Genomic DNA, 5,689 nt, shown 5'->3' with positions numbered 1-5,689 from the left:
ATGCCCACAGACACAGCAGCACACATGCACAATGGTGTGTGCACACAGACACACCAGCACACACACAATGGTGCGTGTAGACACACCAGCACACACACACAATGGTGCGTGCCTACAGACACAGCAGCACACATGCACAATGGTGTGTGCACACAGACACAGCAGCACACATGCACAATGGTGTGTGCACACAGACACACCAGCACACACACACAATGGTGCGTGCCCACAGACACACCACCACACATGCACAATGGTGTGCACACACAGACACACCAGCACACATGCACAATAGTGCACATAGACACACCAGCACAAAGGCACGATGATGCATGCATTCGGACACACCAGCACACATGCACAATGGTGCGTGCCCACAGACATAGTGGCATGCACACACAATGGTGTGTGCAGACACACTAGCACACATACACAATGGTGCGTGCCCACAGACACAGCAGCACGCACACACAATGGTGCACATAGACACACCAGCACACATGCACGATGGTGCATGCCCACAGACACACCAGCACACACACAGTGGTGCGCATGTACAGACATACACACACACAAACAGCACATACGCACAATGGGGTGCACACAAACCCAGACATGCCAACAACCTCACACACACACACACACAGACACATACACACACACAAACAGATTCAGCTACAACCATGACATGCCCACAAATGCTGACCACACACATGTATGCTAAGTGACACCCACAGCTGTGAGCATACACATAGTCTGATCTATGCCTGGGGACACCCATTTACCAACACAGGTACAGTGACAGACACAGCCATATGCCAGCACACACTCACACGATGCTCCCCTAAACAAGCCTGTGTCACGGCCTCTCTGGGGTACTTGCTGGCTTCTCCTGCCCACTGTGCTCACACACCCTTGACCTTCAGCGTGTCTCTATATGTGTCTTCCTTGGGCTTCCCTGGTGGCTCAGTGGGTAAAGAATCTGCCTGCAATGCGGGAGACCTGGGTTTGATCCCTGGGTTGGGAAGATCCCCTGGAGAAGGGAATGGCTGCCCACTCCAGTATTCTGGCCTGGAGAATTCCATGGACAGAGGAGACTGGCAGCCTACAGTCATGGGGTCACAAAGCGTTGGATATGACCAAGTGACTTTCACTTTCACTTTAGCCTCTATGTGTGTGCCCTCAGATTAGGCAACTTCTGTGTGGAAGCCAGCACATGTGTGTGTACTCCAGTCCAGACACACCTATCCACACACATGGATGTGCAAACACACTCATGGTCCAACTGAAAGAAATGAACATCAACTCTTACCTCAGATCATACCCAGAAGTTAATTCAAAATGGATCAATGACCTCAATGTAAGATGTGGAAACAATAAAACTTCTGGAAGCAAACATAAGAGAAGGGACTTTCCCTGGTAGTCCGGTGCCATTGCAGGGAACACGGGTTCAGTCCCTGGTCCTGGAAGATCCCACGTGCCATGGGGCAACAAAGCCTGGGGGTCATGACTATAGAGCTCACACACCACAACGACCAAGCCTCCCTAGAGCCTGTGCTCCACAACTAGAGAGTGGCCCCCACTCACCACACGAGAGAAAGCCTGCAGGTAGCAGTGAAGACCTAGCAGAGCCAATGAATAAATACATTTAGAAGAAGAAGAAGGAAACATAAGAGAAGACCTTTGTGACCTTGGAGCAGGCGGGTAGAACGCTCATAAGCTAAAGTGGCCTGGCTTTAAGCACAGGCTTTGAAATAAGAAAACCTCTTGTTGATCCCTGTTTTATGACACAATTGGCAGAATTAACTTTCTGTAAGTTACTTGCTGTCTCTGATTCACATATCTTCGTCCACTGAAGGTCTGCTACCACCTGTCTCTCTGGATGCTTGTCAACTCGAGAACTAATGCATGTGAAATACCCTTTAAAAGCCGTAATGCATCATACAAAGATCTGCTAAACAGAAGAAAAATTATTTTTGTGTGTTGTACTTATTCACACATGTACACCTGGGCACACCTTCTAAGCAGCAGTCCATACCCAGGCATCTCCCTGCCCTCTCAGTCAGGGGAGCCAGGGCTGGGGTTCATGTTGATCTTGGCCCTGCCCAGCGAAGCCTCCCCCAACCCGGATCCCCCCACCCTTTTCCGCATTAGCCACCCGGTTGCCAATCAACCTCCCTCCCCAGCCTCAGCCCATTAGTACAGCTCCCTGGGGGAATCTATTTTTTAAAGGTTATTAGCAGATTATTGGTTCTTTATCAACCTCAGGCCCCAGTCTCCAATCTCCCAATGAAGCCATTGTCGCCTAATAAGATGCACTTGATAATCTTGGCATGAAGGTAGTGGAGGGCCTGGTGGGGGTAGGGACAGCTGGAAGGAGGGAAGGGTTAATAGCACTGCCCCACCCCCACCCCCTCAGTTCTCAAATAGCTGAACTACTGTATGTTGTAGTTTTCAACTGCAAATCATCTTTAATAGCAGACATCACGGGATGGCTCATTACATTAAGCTATTTTTCATGCTATCTCCTGTAATATCCTTTAATCCAATGCGTTTCAAATCACCTCGGGCTAAAATAAGAGACATAGCGATGTAATAGCCTAGTGTATTAGTGGGTTAATTGCCCTGTTGTACTCTTTCTAGTAGCTATCTCTGGAATGACTTCTATATTAATTGTAAATTGCTTAATACATTTAACTCCTTGCCACCGCCCCATCCCCTAAAGAAGGAGGCCACTACCCAGTTGCTTGATGGGATTGTGTGTGTGTGTGTGTGTGTGTGTGTGTTTTGTGGGCACTCTTTTCCAACTCTGGTTCCCCTCTGTCCTCTCAGGCTGAGCTGGCTTGAGATGTACTTCTCAGCTTAGTGAGGGGAAGAGAGACAGCATTTATTGAATACCTGCTGTATGCCAGACGCTGGCCTTGGCCCTTTCACCACATACTGTCTCCTTGAAGCCTCATAAGACCCTGAGTACTTGCAGTATGCGCCCCAGAGGTCATGTGACTTGTTCAAGGTCACAGAACAAAACCACAATGAAGCTGGGTTTGAATCCATCCTTGAAGACTAGAGCATCCTAGAGCCTCAGTGCCTGAGAACTGGGGAGGACCCAGGGCTTTTGAACGTGAGCTCACCTGAGGTCAGCAGGATCTTGGGGGGTGGGGTGGGAGGGATGGGGACTCCCAGTCTGCAGAGGAGAGACTCCCTTGACCTGGGGGAGTTCTTAGTCTGATGGCAGGGGACAGAAGCCTCTATTCTGGGGAGCTCCGAATCTGATGGGGGGACAGATCCCCTGCCAAAGGAAAGGTCTCAGGCAAATGGAGGAGGCTCCCCTATTCTGGGGAGCAAGCAATCTAATGCGGGGCGGCGGGTGGCGTGGGAGGAATACAGCTCTGCCCTGGCGGTGGGGGAGGGTGCCTCTGGTCTGATGAGAAAGCGTAGTCTCCGTCAGTCAGATGAGACGCCAATCTAACCGATCCACACAGAGAAAAAAGGAAAAGGGTGCAAATGAGTGAGATTCGAGGCAGAGCGAATGGACACTGCAAACAGAGCTCGGAGCACAAGGGCAGAACCCCAGCACTGGTGTGGCCAGCGCCTCACTTCCGGGTTAGGGCGGGGCCTAAGCGGGGCGGGGGTGGGGTGGGGACGGGTCATCACCTCCCCCCTGCTCCTTCCCTCCGTGTGCGTTTCCCCCTGGGCTGACCTCTCCCGTGACTGGCAGGTGGGGGAACGTCAGGCCTTGGCAGGGACGGAGACCTCCTCGCCACGGTCCTGGTTCTCTGCGCCAACAGCTCCCCGTTTTCCAAACAGCCGCCCCACCCTGTGTCCTGTGTGCCCAGAACTTGGACTCTCTCCCGTCTCCCCCTCCCTTGTCTCTTTGCACGGAAGACAAATGGAGATCCTGGAGGACAGGAAAGAAAGATCAGGGAGGGAAAGATCGCGGAGGGGAAGGAAGGGAGCAGGGCTAATGAAGCCATGTCACAGCAGAGCCACAGAGATGGGTGAAGTGTTTGCGGCTGCAGGTGAGAAGCGCACGCGGTCCTGCGTTATCAGTGACACTCGCGAGGCCGTCTCTGCATCAAAGACTCTGCAGTCCGGGGACTCCCGGGGCAGAGGGACCCAAGCGTAAAGTAGCTACACAGTTAAGAGCCTCCTTCACTCAAGCCGGTGTTCCTCACTCCGTCCATTTACCGTAGGGGAGTGAACTTGAGGTTTCTTGGTGAGTTTGGACCGAGAGCCTCTGGATGCCTCGTCCCGGAGATAGGGCCTTGGGACAAAAAAATGGAGGGACAGACACAGAAGGAAAGAGGAAGGCGGCGGGGGCGCAGCGGACCAGGCGGGGAGCGGGCCCTTCCCGGTCTTCGCGGCCGCGGGGGTCCGGGCGTGGAGGGGGGCTGAGGCTCGGTGCCAGGGTCCCGGGCGGAGGCGGAGGCGGCGGCGGCTTTGTTGGCGGCCGGCTCCGGGAGCAACCTTGAGCGCGGGCGCGGAGACAGTGATTTAGGGGCTGGCATTGAAGCGTGAAGGTAAATGGCCACATTTCACCGTCAGAAGGTGAGCGGGAGGCGCCCGCCCCTTCCCTTCCCCCAAGGCCCCCGGGGGTGGGGGGTGCGGGGGATCGGCCTGTCGCGGGCACCCGCCGAGATCCGGGCTGAATCCCTGAGGCCCTGCGGCCGCAGCCGCGCCAGAGGAGGGAAGCCGGACGCCCAGCACCTCTTTCCTGACCCGTTCATATCTGGGGAAGTTAAGCGATCTGGGGCCCGAAGCTGCTTCAGGGGAGAATCTGAGAGGCAAAGGCCCACAGCCCGGGGACCTGAGGGACCCTCTGCTGGTCAGGACGGGGTGCGGGAGGCAGTTTAACTCTTCACAGGGGTCCTGAGGTCTGGTCGGCCTTCTGCTCACAGTGCAGATGTGGAAACAGAGGCTCAGGAGGTTAAGTGACCTGCTGCAGACCCTGCATCTGGGGAGGGATGAGCAGGGAGGGATCTAGGTCTGCGGGACCCCCCAGCCTGTGTCACTGAACCCTAAACCCCCAGCAGGTTGCCTCCAAGAGCTCTGGGATCTGGGCACTGGATGTGGGGGAGCTTGTGGGTGCAGGAAATGTCGGCATCCAGCAACCTCCTGCTGTTTTGAAAATAATACAGGAAAATAATCATGAAAATAACTTCTGCTCTTCATGTTCCGAGGTGGCTGAGACAGAAAAGAATCCACCTGAAATGCTGGAGACCTGGGTTCAATCTCTGGGTTGGGAAGATCTCCTGGAGGAGGGCATGTCAACCCACTCTACTGTTCTTGCCTGGGAAACCCCATGGACAGAGGAGCCTGGCGGGCTACAGTCCATGGGGTCGCAAAGAGTTGGACACGACTGAAGTGACTAACACTTTCACTAACACGTCATATTAAAAAAATACAGAAATTTGGCTGTGATTTGATAACCCTTCTTTTTGACCCGTCTACCTGTCCCTCCTTTGGGCAAAGCTTCCTTCCCGGAGACCCCTTAATCTCTCCCACAGTTTTGAGCCAAGCGCATGTGAGTGGAGTGTTGAGATGATTAATTTGATTCATTTTGTTATTTTGCTGAGAAAAAGAGGCCTAGGCTGGGGCATGCGTGCCCTGTTGGAGTAGGGGCATGACATTGCAGACTGGCCCCGCCCCCTGCCCTGCCCCAGCATCATTTCCCAGGCTCAAGTGGCAG

The 5,689-nt window shown here is 53.9% G+C and overlaps 1 long non-coding RNA gene across 2 annotated transcripts; it reads left to right on the top strand.

Annotated features, from left to right (window-relative positions):
- Positions 1-3,622: 3,622 nt before the first annotated feature.
- On the top strand, positions 3,623-5,414 carry LOC147352618 (uncharacterized). 2 transcript variants are annotated; one of them, XR_015148296.1, is made up of 2 exons: positions 3,623-4,019; positions 5,181-5,414. It is a non-coding gene; the product is annotated as an uncharacterized LOC147352618 (long non-coding RNA). The 2 variants fall into 2 exon arrangements; XR_015148295.1 differs by having other exon boundaries at positions 3,860-4,216.
- The last annotated feature ends 275 nt before the right edge of the window (positions 5,415-5,689 follow it).

The sequence above is a fragment of the Bos grunniens genome, chromosome 19 (assembly GCF_055505025.1).
Source record: "Bos grunniens cultivar Pamir isolate PY7600 chromosome 19, Bosgru_T2T1.0, whole genome shotgun sequence".
In the NCBI taxonomy this organism is placed as follows: Eukaryota; Metazoa; Chordata; class Mammalia; order Artiodactyla; family Bovidae; genus Bos; species Bos grunniens.
This window is presented reverse-complemented; position numbering and strand designations above follow the sequence as displayed.